Genomic DNA, 15,985 nt, shown 5'->3' on the forward strand with positions numbered 1-15,985 from the left:
AAAAAAATGTTAAGCTTAACTCAATTGAAGCCTCAAACTCAAACTCGAACTTTAACATTAAATACATAAAAATTTTATATTGCATTTTTTATAAAAAAAAACAACACATAAATGGTAATATTATTAATAATTTTTTTAAATAAAATCTTAATATATTATATTTTCTAGCTACTCACGAGTTCTTCGAGTCGAGTATCACGAGTTCTTCGAGTCGAGTATCAAGTAGTTCGCTTCAACTTGTTAATAACTCGAGTCGAATCCATTAGATTTGAGTATTTATCAAGCTTGGACCAAGACAGATCAGTCGATCTCGAGTAGCTTGCGATCTGTCTCGACTCATTTATAACTCTAAATCCAATTAGATTTGAGTCAAATTGATTTAAATGTGTATTAAAATTTAATTTTAAATATTTATGATGTTATGTTATAGATTGATCTAATTTAATAACTTTCTTTAATCCTATAAGATATACATGTATATTTCTTCATTCTTTTTTATATTAAAGTGTTATTTAATAAATCATATTAAATTAAATAAAATGCAAGGAGTTAAATTGTAAAAGGAATAAATTTGTTATTGAAAAATATGAATTGGGATTATATAGATATTGTATAATAATAGAGGAGCATATTATTTAAATTCGGTCAAAATAAACTTAAAACTATGAAAGAATTAGTGATAAGCATTCGAGTCGGTCGAGTTAAATCAAATTAAAAAAATTTGAATTAGTCGAGTTGATGAATCATATTTTATCATTTAAACTTTACTGGAAACTTTTTGACTCAAATTGAATATATAAATTTGAATCAACTTTCTAAATCGAATCGAATTTATTCACCTCTACGTATAGCGGCTCAACACCGTAACAAGCTGATTCCCCAGCAAAGAAACGCTGATATTAGTGACGTATCTAGTCGACCCGATCGAGTTTTACTCACCCTTCTGTCTAGAAGTTCAACACCATAACAGGCCGATTCCCCTAGCAAAGAAATGCTGATATTAATGATGTTTCTAGTCAACCCGGTCGAGTTTTACTCACCCTTCTATACAGCGGCGCAACACCGTAATAGGCCGATTCCCCTAGCAAAGAAACGCCGCTGCCAATGATGCTTCCGGTTGGCCTCGATCGATGGTTCCCCGAGAGGAGTTGCGGTAAACTCTGATGAAGACCAGTTGAAGTCCGCCACATGAAATTACGAACAGCAGTGACTTGCTCTTGCTATCCTTCAATCTTTGTAACATATTGCTTTCTAAGAGACACAAGTTAATGTTGTTAGATTAAACATTTATTTCAAAAGAAAAAGAAAAAACATAAGAGATGAACGTAAGATTTTACGTCGAGGGATGATTTTATAAAATTATAGTAGACGAGAACATATTATCTATAAAAAATATCTAAAATATACGATAATTAAATTTAAAATTTTAAGAAGGAACGACTGCTCCGTCGGTCTTGTCTCTCGGTCCATTCTGACAAGAAGCCGGCACTGTTGTTGGGTTATAACGGATCGGAATCGACGGTGTTCAAGACAAGTCTCGTGTGCGTCTCCTGTCTCCGGCATCACCCGCTGCTCAATCTTCATTTGCAGGCAAATTCATTAAGCTTTGCAGGTGAAGCCTTTGAAGGAGACGTACATGGCAGTTGCCTTGTGGGTATATAATTGCTCCCTCTACGTCTCGGTGTGAAGAAAATTAGGAAACAATTGACTCACTTATATACTCTCCAATGTCCAACTTGATCACAATTGTGATTAAGATTGGAGAATAAGTTCTACTTCTTTTCCTCTCCCAAAATCAAAAGAATCTATACGTGTGAGTTTATATAAGACGAGAGTCGAATATGAATGCTCAAAATCAAAGACTTCGAACAAAATTTGATTGGTTTTTATGTATTTGAAGATTATATTCTCATGTCAATATTAAAATTTGTTGGATACATGTGTCACTAATCCGAATATGTTATCGTTTACCAACAGGTTGGTTCAAGTGGTATGCAGTTTGATATCGCTTAAGCAAGGTCTCGGGTTCGAGGCTTTGTATATGTAGAAAATCCTCGTTGGGAGACACACCCATCAAAACCAGATGTGCGACCTGAGCCGGTCTAGATTAGTCAGGGCGAAGCCTTAGAATTGGAGGACAACAAAAGAAAATAAATCATCGTTTAAAAACAAGATTTGAAAGTTCTTCTCGCTCTTATTTGGATCACTAAATTTAATTTTTTAGAATTTATTCACAGTATTTTTTTTGTTTATTTTGATTCTTTCAACGTTAGGTTATGAGTGGACATTTCTAATTTAAAAATTATCAAATCACACAAAAATTTTCTTCTTCTTTTGTGAAAACATGTACTTTTTAAATTTTGTTTGATTTCTCGATCATGAAGTATATTCTTTCAAATTTCAACGATGGGGAGGCGGAGAAGAAGAAAGTGGATTGTATATTTTGATTCACAATGATCGGATGATAGATATTATAGATCAAAGTGACTTAGGATTTTATGAGTTTGAAAGTGATCTATGGAAAATCTAAATTAGACAAATTCGTCAATATCATGAGTAATAAGAGAAGACATCGAAGAATGATAATTACAACATCAATATGACATAATGATGAAACTCTAAACCTTTCATATTTGAAGGGAGAAAGAAAAAATCAAAAAGAAAAAGAAAAAGAGGAAACATGACATGGATGACACATAGATTTCACGTCAATAAAAAAACAGTTCACGTCAACACACGTGGGTGCCATATCATTCTTCTATTTATAGTTTCACACCCAAGTGATTAAAATAAAAACAAATAGAAAGTTCAATGAGTAAATTGAAAATCGATATTTCTAATTTACTTGTAATATTGTGATGATAAACCATGATCATATTTGTAATTAGGTTCAATCGGTTAATTCAGTTAACTGATCAAATCGAAATACCCAAAATTTATTAACCGATTTTTTTCTTTTAATTGAATCGATTTTTTCCCAAAAAATTTAACCGGAGCGAACTAAGCTCGGTTAATTAGTCGGTTAAGCGAATTAACCAAAATTTATAAATAATATATAAATAATATATGTTATATATATGAAATATTTAATATTTTCGGTTTATTCAGTCAGTTAATTCGATTAAAATAAAGTTTAAACACCTTATTAGTTAAATAATATATAAATAATATATATAATATGTTAAATAATTAATAATTTCGAACAGAATTAACTGCTAATCAAAGTCTAAAAAAACTATTAACTGTTAATCGATTGAACCTAAATTTAATCAACGATTAACCCAAAAAAAATTGATCTGGTCAATTAATTCGGTTTTAATCTAATTGTGAACATCCATATTTATAGGGAAAGTCTCACGTGCGGCAGACTTAATATACGGCTAAAGAAAGGCGCTACCGGTTTTGTTATTATTTTTTAACAAAACCGGTAAAAAAATAGTGGAAACATTATTATTTCTACCGGTTTTGTTATTATTGGGCGATTTACCGGTTTTGTTAACATATCCGGTAAAGCGCTATCGAATTTGTTATTTTTTCTACCATTTTTGTTATTATTGGGCACTTTACCAAAAATGTTAAAAATATTTATGTTTTAGGTAGAAATAATAATGTTTTAAGTAATTTTTTATCGATTTTATTAAAAAATAATAATAATAAAAATTAATATCGTCTTTCCTTAATCTTATATTAAGGTTGTTGCACGGTAGAAGTTCCCTATTTATAGTTGTCTCTTAGATAACTTAAGAGGTAGCCGCCTTGAATAGGAATGCTGTGTTTTTCTAGAAGGAATATAGGGTCTGGTGAGAATCCTAATCTTTAGTACCATCTCATCAAACTTATTCATTGACATTCCATTGAAGCCAAAAGTGGTGCACTAAAAATAGAACCCTGCAAAGGGTCCCCCCACTATTCGGAGAGAACAAGTAGTTTAATCAATATAATGGAAGATCACCTTGTAAAGGGACATTGCCTCACACTTTTCAAATCCTTTAGACCAGACGACATTAATCATCTGTAACTCTACCATAGACCGACGGTTGCAGTTCTCCGTTCATGTCAAAGACACAAAATCATAAACTCTTTAAGAGAAATGGCACACAACCCATGATTTCATTGATCCCATGCAAGCTTATGGAGGAAAGGGTTCGCCACCTTCTTCTGCAGGGTTTATCAAGAACAAAGAACATATCTCTGTCTGTCTGATTTATGTAGGAAGCAGCTGCTGCTGTTGGTTTATATAACAGATCCAAATCGACAGAGTTCAAGACATGTCTCATGGGTTCTCCCCAACAATGGCCCCATCTACAACTCAATCGTCTTCAGTTTGCAGAGAATGTTATTAAACATATAAATATATTAATGGAAATAAATTCATTAAGTGGCTTCAATGGTCGAAGGGAATATCATTCTCCTTCGAGATATTGGATCCGATCAGCTACGTTTGCAGGGTGTGCATACTATATCAATGATTGAAAAATATTATATTCTTATACGTATGTTTAAATAAATTGAACTCTTGTGTTTAATTACAGCTCAATTTGTTTATCCAAAAGGTGAGAACCCTAATCTTTTGATACTAAATGATTGATCTAATTAAATTACATTCCATTGAAACTAAAAGTATACAGACGACACTTCCTATCGAGATGTACATTTGATTCGAATTCGACGGATTTTGATTAGCGAACCGGTTGAACGAGGAATGAAGCAGATGCAACAGCAGCAATAGCGGATGAAGAAAACAGAAATGTAGACGATATTCGTGGCGGAGACAGCGGCGTCGGGATCGTCGACAGTTTCCTCTCTCCGTCTGAATTTATGTAAGAAGCAATTGGTGTTGTTGGTTTTATAAAAGAACATATCCAAATCGACAGGGTTCAAGACATGTCTCATGGGTTCTCCCCAACAATGGCTCCATCTACAACTCAACCGAATTAACCGATAATTGAAGTTTAAAAAAATTATTAATCGTTAATCGATCGAATTTAAAATCAACCGATCGATTAATTAAATTTTAATTTAGTCGGTTAATTCAATTTTAATCGAATTATGAACACCCCTATTTATAGTCGTCTATTGTATGAGCATAAGAGGTACCCTCACACTCTTCAAATCATTTTGTGAGAAAGGAGAAATAGATGGTCGGATGGTGAACGATCGATGGCCTGAGTGTTTAGTGAAAGTGAAGAGCGGTTAGAGTTAAGTGATATTAGCCAAACAAGTAAAAGGAACTTTATTATTGGTAGAATGAAAATGAATATAATGAGCTCTCGGACCTATTACATTGATGGGTATTTATAACCCATACCCAAAGTAATCAGTAATGACCCAACTAATTAACAAACTAACTACGAGTGCTAACTTATTCTAACATTCTCCCTGCTTTCTTAATCCTCTCGACCTTCGAAAACAAGAAATGCAAATATTCCATTTCTAACACATTTAAATCAGACGATATTAATTGTTTGTAACTCTATCATAGACCGTCGATTATAATTCTCCATTCATGTCGAAGACACGTAATCATAGTCTCTTTAAGAGAAATGGCCCATGGTTTCATTGATGCCTTGCAGAATTAATATGTAATTACTTCTTAAGGAAATTAAGGATCAATTGACTCTCCTGAATGCCAACTTGATCATAATTCTAATGGAAAAGATTAAAGAATAAGTGTTGCCTTGATTTCCATCTCAAAAGCATCTATATGTGTCTGTGTCTAGAAAACAGAATATAAATTCGAGTAATGATGCTCTAGTATACGATACTTTATTCAAATTTACGATGTTATCGTGTTGATCTTTCTTGCTTTGGACTTCGGATTGATTTGGATACTCATTTTGTGTTTCTGGATAGTTTTCTCAAGTCTCTCGACTCTGATTTACGATTTGTCGGTGGTCTTTCAGTAGTTTCATCCCATTTTGTAGTTAGTTTATCGATACAGTCAGATTTGTTTGTATCTTTATTTTGTTGAAGCTTTCTGGTTAGGGTTTTTTAACCTTTTTATTCTTTTCCCATATGTTTAAATGTAGGGCTGTAAATGAGATGAGACAGATCGCGAGTTACTCGAGATTGACTCGATCAAAGCTAGATAAATACTCGACTTGAGTTATTAACGAGCCGAAACGAGCTACTCAATACTCGACTCGAAAAGCTCGTGAGCAGCTCGAAAATATAATAGATATAAATATTTTATTAAAAAAAATTATTAATAATATTAACATTTATGTGTTGATTTTTTTAAAATACAGTATAAGGTTTTCATATATTTCAGGTTCATGTTCGAGTTTGAGTTGAGGCTTTAATCGAGTTAAGTTTAAGATTTTTTTTCTTTTTGATCTTTCACGAGCTTCATTTCATGATTTCGAGTCGAGCTTGAAAATTTTTTGCTCGCGAGTTTCCGGGTCTAGTCGAGCTTTATTTTAGAGTTTTTGAGTCAAGTCGAGCTCAGTAACTCGGCTTGTTTACAACCCTAGTCTCTTTGATGAGCATAAGATGTAGCATCTATGATAGGGACAACTCACAGGGACTAACGCGATATTTTATGTTATGAAGGACGAACTTGAATTTTTAAAAATTCAAGGGAGATAAACATGAACTTATAAAATTCCAGGGGAGAAACAGATTTTCAATAGAAAATACATAGAAAAAATCTAAAATATAAGATAATTTTACATTTTCAGGTGATATTGCCCCATCCGCCCTGCTCTGTCCATTCCTGACAGCTCAATTTGTTTATCCAAAAGGTGAGAATCCTAGCCTTTTGGTACTAAATGATCGATCTAATTAGTTGACATTCCATTGAAACTAATGGTATACAGACGACACTTCCTATCGAGATATACATTTGACTCAAATTCGATGGATTTTGACTAGTGAACCGATTGAACGAGGAATGAAGCAGACGAAACAGCAGCAACGGTTGATGAAGAAAACAAAAGCGTAGATGATATTTGTGGCGGAGAAAGAGGCGTCGGGGTCGTCGACAATTACCTCTGCCTGTCTGAATTTATGTAAGAAGCAATTGGTGTTGTTGGTTTTATAAAAAAAAACATATCCAAATCGACAGGGTTCAAGACATGTCTCATGGGTTCTCCCCAACAATGGCTCCATCAACAACTCAACCGTTTTTGGTTTGCACATGCGACAGGTTGATTGATGCAGCCTTTGAAGGAGAGAAACATGGGAATTGCCTTGTAGGATACTTTTGAAGAAAATTAGGGATCAATTGACTCTCTTATATAGTCTCCAAACATTTGGGGACCAACTTGATCACAATTCTCATAAAAAGGATTAAAGAATAAGTTCTGCCTCTTTTCTTAATTTCCAATATCAAAAGCATCTACACGCGTCCATCTCTCTTTCCTTAATTTTGGGCTATCCCGGCTCCGATTCAAAAATTCTATACCTTAATCCGAAATCCGACTCAATTTTAAAAAAAAAGATAGATAATTTTGACCTAAACTAATGAACATCATAACATTATCGTTTTACAAAGATGAGACTAGAATTTAACCATTTAAGGGTGTTAAACTCTTGAGATATTGGGTTCAAGCATCATGAATGTCAGAGATACAAATGCTTAATATCAAATCGTTGAGAGATATCTACACGCGTCCATCTCTCTTTCCTTAATTTTGGGCTATCCCGACTCCGATTCAAAAAAATTATACCTTAATCTGAAATCCGACCCAATTTTAAAAAAAAGATAGATAATTTTGACCTAAACTAATGAACATCATAACATTATCGTTTTACAAAGATGAGACTCGAATTTAACCATTTAAGGGTGTTAAACTCTTGAGATATTGGGTTCAAGCATCATGAATGTCAGAGATACAAATGCTTAATATCAAATCGTTGAGAGATATTTTTAAACATATATTGCATACTCCAGATTAATAATAATAAAAAAAGAGAAGAATGAAGTGAATAAAATAACACACTTACCAAATAATTTTTTAGTAAACTATACCAGCCACCATCCAATTATAGTCTATTTTTTTTTATTTTAACCACCATTTTTAAATTCTTGTCAATCAGATCACCCAACTATTTATATATATTCAATCAAGTCACTAGTAATTAACATTTAATGGAAGTGTTGATGTGTCAGTTAACAAAATTGGTATAATTACACATTTAATCCTTTTTACTTATACAATCTATCAAAATGGTTATAATTTAAAATTAATTCAATATATTTAATCCTCCATTCATACGACGACACATGTCAATAATGACAATGTCGTGACACATGTCACAATATCATTGGAGAGTTTTTTTTATTTAATTTATATTTAATTTAATAATTTACCCCCAATCAAACGGTGACACGGAACACCATTTGATGGAAGGAAAATAAATTGAAATAAAGATGCTAGATTGAATTAATTTAAAATTACGATCATTTTGATAGATTATGTAAGTAATAAAGATTAAATATATAATTATACTAATTTGGTTAACTGCCACATCAACGTTTCCGTTAACTGTTAACGGCTGGTGGCCTGATTGAATGTATTTAAATAGTTGGGTGGTCTGATTGATAAAAATTCAAAATTGATGGTCGTAATAAAAAAAAGACTATAGTTAGATAGCCTCTGGTATAGTTTACCCATAATTTTTGTGATAATTTATGTTTCAAGTTGTCTCTTGGTTGAGCATAAGAGGTAGCCTCCATGACAGGGACAGCTCAATTTGGTTTATCCAAGAGTTGAGAATCCTAATGTATTGGTAATAAAACATCAAATCTAATCAGTTGACATTCCATTGAAACAAAAAATTGTGCACTCAAAATGCAGAATTTTTACCATACAGCAGTATCATTATATAAGAAGGAGACCGGTTCAATACTTACTAAAGCATCTTTGTCGGTTCCTTCAAAGAAAAAAATCTTTGTCGGAATAACTTATACTGCTGTCCAAATAAGATGTTAGCACTTACGTCGAGTAAGGTGTTCATTCGATTAAAACGGTGGTTGACCGAATCAAAATACCCTTAATTAAACTAAAATTTTTTTTAAAGTATTAATCGAACCGAATAAATTTTGGTTAATTTTTGAATTAACCAAATTTTTTAAAAAAATAGAATTTAATATTTTTTAATTAAAATAATAATAATTTACAATTAATTTAAATAATATATAATTAATTTGATTCAAACATTTTGCATTTAGTATTGAGATTATTTTAATTAATTAATATTGATTTGTGTTTTAAATGGGTTTTAAATGGATTGGGCCTTAATATAATTATATTTAAAGGTTAATTCGGTTAATTAAACGATTTCGAACCCAATTAACTGTTAACCGAATTCCAAAAAAATCCTTAACCGTTTCCAGACCGAACTAATTCGGTGGCCGACCGAATTAACCGAACTAATTCAGTTGGGTCGATTAATTCGATTAAAACCGAATTTTGAACACCCCTAACATCGAGTCCTCCATAAAAAAGATATCTCGTATTTCACGATTAATATACAAAAAAGATTATCTTATTTGTGACGTCTATTTCTTGTCGTTTCTTAACTTTAGATTACACGGTCATAAAACATGAACTTTTCCAAAAGTTTGAGGGACTGGCGTCGTGTGTTGTTGTTAGGGAAAAAGGTTGTCCATTAAATTAGGAAAGTTCTACTATACAACCGCTTAATATAAAGCTAAAAAAATTTGTGATTGAAAATGTTATAAATAAACATAACATTTTCGGTTGCGTACAATCTAAAATGTTAATTTTATTTTTAATATTTTTCGGATACAAACTTTCTTCGTAATATTTTAGGTTACAACCGAAACCTAAAATGTTACATTTTTTATAATATTCTCGGTTAAACCAAAAATATTTTGTTGTTTATAACATTTTCGATTACATCTTTCATTAACTTAATATTAAACTACTGTAGCGTATAACTCCCCCCCCTAAATCAGTAACTTTGTCTTATAGATAATGTAGTGGTTAGGGAAACAGATATTCAATTAAAAGCCATAAATTAAATTCAAAACATTGTAAGTTAAGTAATCGAAGCAACGCCCAAAACGCGCTATTACTACAATGCCCCTCGAGTCCTAATCAAATATATATATATATTTATTATAATAATTTTATATGATATTATACTATATTATATTTTTACTTTTGTGTGGAAAACACGTTACATGGGACCCATTAACGTAAAGGGTAAAATATATAAATGGTTATTCGACTATAGAATATTGCTTTATTAAGTCTATCGATTATTAAAAGTTACAAAATGATCATCCAACTATAGAATGTTACTTTATTAAGTCCCTCGACTACTAAATGTTAACAAATTATCACATGACTATTCATTATGCTCCAAACTCGTTATTTTCCATTAAAAATACAGCGGTTGTCTAAGCTAGACGTTAACATGACTACTTGAATATGATAGTCGTTTTAGATTATGTTATTAGATTTTATTATATTAAAGTCAGCACATTAACGTTAAACTCAGAATACCATTATTTTTTTACATAAAAAGATGAATTTAGAACCCAGTGAATAGTCATGTGACCATTTTATAACTTTTAATTGTTAATATAATTATAACTTATAATATCAAAGAAAAAGTATTTTATATTAAAATTTTAATTCAAAATGACATCGTTTTTGCTTGTAGTAGTTTAAAATTGTTATCTTCAAAAGGTTTTAAAACTTCATAAATTGTTTGGAAAAATCACTCATATAATGAAGTGAGAAAAAATTTCTTAAATTATGATTATCAGAGTTTATTATTTTTTAAAATAATATAGTTTCTACAGTTGATCAGATAAGCATGCACTGTTTTTGGGAAAGGATTAAATTAATTAAATTGTTTTAAATATTAAATTACTTCAAATTCTGATCAAATTAATTTAATTTATAAATTTTGAGTAAAAATTTATAAATTAAACTATGCTACGTAACTTCACTGTTTTCGTTAAGTTAATGTTCAATGATCAAAATATAAAAAATACGTAATGTTAAATGTTATTTTATCAAAAAAATTATTATAATAATAATATAAATTAAATAAGACTCAATACCAAAATTTAAAAATTAAAGAATTGGTTTAAGAGTAAAAAAGCTTCCCAAATGATTAATCATGAGAACCAATAAATAAATATATATATATATATATAATAATGATAAATGCATTATCGTGAGCTACTCGGAATCGATTTGATCAAGGTTCGATAAATACTCGAATTGAATGGACTCGGCTCGAGCTCGACTCGAGTTCTTAACGAGCTAAAACAAGCTACTTGATATTCGACTCGAAAAGCTCGTAAGAAGCTCGAAAATATAATATATTAAGAATTTATTTAAAAAATAAATTAGTAATAATATTAATATTTATGTATTGATTTTTTTTTTAAAATACAGTAAGTTTTTTTATGTATTTAAGGTTTAGGTTTGAGTTTGAGGCTTCAATCGAGTTAAATTTAAGAATTTTTTTTCTTCATCTCGAGCCTTTTCGAGCTGCTCAATAACTTTAGTTCAAGATTTCGAGTTCGAGTCGAGCTTGAAAATTTTAAACTCGCGAGTTTTCGAATCAAGTCGAGCTCCATTTCATAATTTTCGAGTTAAGTCGAACTCAACTCGACTCATTTACACCCCTACACAGAGGTGAGCAAATTAATAGAAAGGTATGTATATTGGAACAAAGTGATAGATTTCGAAATATATTTAATGATATATATATATTTAATAATATAAAATTAAAAAATAAATATAAACAAAAATTTTAGAATGAATATCATTAATAAAATAAATTATTATAAAAATAAATATTAAAATTGACGTGTGTTTGTTCTTAGAAATCTATAGATCGGCCAGTGTTGGCATAATAATGATGGCGTTGATAACTTACTACATATAGGCGATTTTACAAAACTAACATTATTTAACTGAATATTTATTTTTTTAGCACCGTTTGATATATATTTTCCGAAGTAGTACCCTTTCGGTTGAGCTGGCGAAAGGCGCATCCCCGGGGACGCGTTTTACCCGGGTTTTCGCTGAGTTGGATGCCTCGTGTGTTCACGGGATTCTGATGACTCGACTGTCCCGCTGGTATTTTGTTTAATAATAAATATTTTATTATTATTATTATTATTATAAATTAGTAATATATTATGTAAAGTGTTTCGATTATAATGTAAGAATTATCAAATGTATTTTGTTAATGTGTGTTAAAGGTGAAGTGAATTATCTACTTTAATATGATAGAACAATATATGAAAACTAGTTTTGATTTTATTGTAGTTATAGGAAAAATGTATGAAATTATAATATTACACATATGGTTATATTATTATTTTTGATTTTGATTATCGATCTATTAATTTTATCAGTTAATTATTTAAATATTATCAATCTAGTCATCTCTTATTAATATTTAACGAAAATATTGATGCATAAGTTAATAAATTAGTATAATTACATATTTAATCTTCAAGACTTACATATTTTATGAAATTAGTCTTATTGAAAATTTAATTTAATAAATTTAATCCTCCAATCAGAACATGAAATGTGTCGTCGTATACATAAATTTTTTAATAACTTTTAATTTGTTTAATTTAATATTTTTCTCTACTTAGAAGGTAGAATTATTATTATATTTAAAAAAAAATTATAACTAATAATATTAATTATTATATTAAATAAATATATTGAAAATATTTATGTATTTAAAAGTTAAAAAAATTATGTAGGTGTACATACATTGACAAATTATATAAAATGCAATAACATTAAATTATTATAAACAAAAACATTCATTTAAATACAATATTAATTACATAAGAGTTAACGGTTATATGATGATAACAGAGCTGTACATTTTTTTCTATTGTGCCCGATGTTTCTACAATGCCCACATCGTTTTTGTTCTGTTGACTTCTCCCGAATATCCATATCACAATGTATTCTAGTAGATTTTGGACGACCCGAGTCCCTCAATAGCAATGGATATGGTACAATTGTAAGTCAAGTTTGAATCTCATTTGGGTCTCTTTCGTTTCCTATGGGCGGAAACTCGAATTCATATACCTTGAATACTTGTGAAAGTTGGTATATAGGATCAACATAATTTTTGTAGTCCAAATGCGAATGTGAGCAAGTTGCAATGACATGAGAGCATGAATATTTGAGTGCTTGAAAGAAACCACAATCGCATACAATTGGAATATTAAATTGAAATTTAATGTTAAATTTCGAATACTATAATTTATATTTTAATTTTAAATTTTGAATAATATTATTTTTATTTTTATTTTAAATTTAGAATAATATAATTTGTATTTTAAAAACATTTATCAAACATTTAATGTTAAATGTGAATAAAAAATAACATTAAAAATATATATGTAACAACCATGAAACATTTAAATAACATAACCAAATTGCATAAAATTCTGAAATATAACTATTTAAATAACATTAAAATACAACTAGATCACCGATGTCGTCTTCTCGAATGAGTTCCACATGGCGGTGGTTGTCTATTTCGTGGAGGATTTCTTCGTGGAACTTGTTCTTCAGTCTCCTCATCTTCACTATCATCATCAGCAGCATTTTCTTCATTTGGTGTAGATGACGCTGAAGGGGCTGAAGGGCCTGTATAAAATAATGACCCTGGAGGAGTGCTAGTAACAATCCCACCGCTCCCCGGGAACTGTGAAAACTGTGGAAACATTGGCATCGATGTCTGTGATCCAGATGGAGATTGACGTGTCTGCGGAGAAGCACCACCAGCCAAATAAGATGCATATGAACCATATGCTGGATCATTAAACATAGTCGTATATGCACCTCCATATGGTATAAAACCCTGCGGGCTAGGCATGTAACCTGGCGGGCTAGGAATGTAACCCTGCGGGCTCGGAATGTAACCTGGCGGGCTAGGAATGTAACCCTGCGGGCTCGGAATGTAACCCTGCGGAGATGGCATATGAACTGGTGGGCTTGGCATATGAAGTTGAGGGCTGGGCATGTACCCCTGCGACATCGACGGATAAGGATGTTGTGGTGGGACTGATGCAGAACCGGTAGCGCCTTCTCTCCGTCCACGCGTCGGGGGACGATGATATTGAGACGGTTGACGTCTTTCTCGGCTCCTAGGAATGTTAACCCCTCGTGCTTCGCCGAAAGTATAAACGACTTCCCATTTTCATTAAACCAGTCCATATAGTTATCCGTAACCATATGACCAGTTTCAGCATAATATTGTCGAGGGGCCAACAGTGTATATAGGTTCTCCCAAAGCGCAATCCAATCTCTGTGTCTCACCACCCAGTTAACCTCTTTCTTTCCTCGTCTATCTATGTTATGCAGGTCGTCTAAATTCCTAGGTGCTCCAGGAATATATTGCGTACAACCATACTGACGGAGCACGCGATCAACTGGATACCACTCAATAATAGCATAACATATAAGAGGTATAACCGATATCCATACCTCTAATGACCCACTAAGGTGGGGTGGGATGCAAGCCTTCCTTTCATCGCTCGCATAAGGTATCCACTGAAACTGAAATATAAATATACAATTCAAATAAATAAAATATTCTAATTATATCTAGCATTTTAAATTAAAATATTAATATTTAAACAGATTTAAAAACATACCTCAGACACAACTTTCGTATCAATAAGTAAACGAATTTCCTCTAACCCAGTAGGTATACTTTTATGGTTCTTTCTTTTCATCGACCACCTATGAAATATAATATAAACTAAATATCACCCTATTTAATTAAAAATATTTAAATCAAAATTTAGTTCGAAAATTACCTCAACAATAAGGGGAATACGTATGGTTCATTCACGATCGGGCATAAGAAATGCATGCGGAACCACGCCCATGATTGTAGAAGCAGGAGACATCCACCGATAGCAGTTTTCTTATAATTCGTCGCCCGACACATTTCTCTAAAGAGAAATGCCAAAACTGTAGCGCCCCAACTATATCTTCCAGCTTCATCAAAATCGATCAGATACCGCAACCACATACAATGCACCTGGTTGCGAGATTTGTCGGGCATCAATATTCCTCCAATTATTCGTAGAATATATGCCCGAGCACATGCCTTTGCTTGATCCTCTAAAGTATTTTCATTTAAAACCTCAAAATTAGCTTTCAACCAAGATAAAGCTATTCTACCTCCATTAAACTCTGGCGGAGCAGCTCCAAGATAATCAATGCACATTGACTGCCAATCACCATCCGCCATACCACACATCATATTTCCGTCGACGGGAAGCCCCAGATGCATAGAGACATCCTCCAATGTAATTGTGGCCTCTCTACATGGAAGGTGAAAAGTGTGTGTCTCGGGCCTCCACCTCTCAATCACTGCAGAAATTAGGACAGGTTCAAGTTTGCAACCGCCAATAATTGTTGCAATATACCCGAACCCGGCAGAAGCCAAATATGGCAAAATACGTTCCGGTTTCGGTATACGTGAATTTTTAATAAAAGTCTCTAAAATACGATCAGTATCATAAATAATATATATTATAAAAAATTAAAATAAATATAAATTCATAATAACTTTAAAATAAAAATAAATTTAAATATTAACATTAATTATAAAAAAATATTACCATATCGCTAAAATGTATGGAGATATGATCAATATCCAATCGCAACAACATTTTTTTTCCATTATAACTGTAGACAAAAAAATATAATTAGCACAAAAAATTAATAATTCTAAATAAATAATAATTATACAAATATTATTTTAATAAAAAAATAATATTTACATAAATATATTAATATAAAATATAATAACTATTTAAAAAAATACTAACATAAAAATAAATTTTTTACCACTAATAACAAATTTAAAACTCAAACAGTTAGAGAATTTGAGTTATATAAGAGAGGAGAATATGATTTTGGTGTGAAGAATGAGGGAGGGTTGAGGGGGTTTATATAGGGGAGGAGGAGGGGTAGTTAGGGAAAACGGATGGGGG

This window comes from Hibiscus syriacus, unplaced genomic scaffold (assembly GCF_006381635.1).
Source record: "Hibiscus syriacus cultivar Baekdansim isolate YM2019G1 unplaced genomic scaffold, ASM638163v2 tig00111834_pilon, whole genome shotgun sequence".
In the NCBI taxonomy this organism is placed as follows: Eukaryota; Viridiplantae; Streptophyta; class Magnoliopsida; order Malvales; family Malvaceae; genus Hibiscus; species Hibiscus syriacus.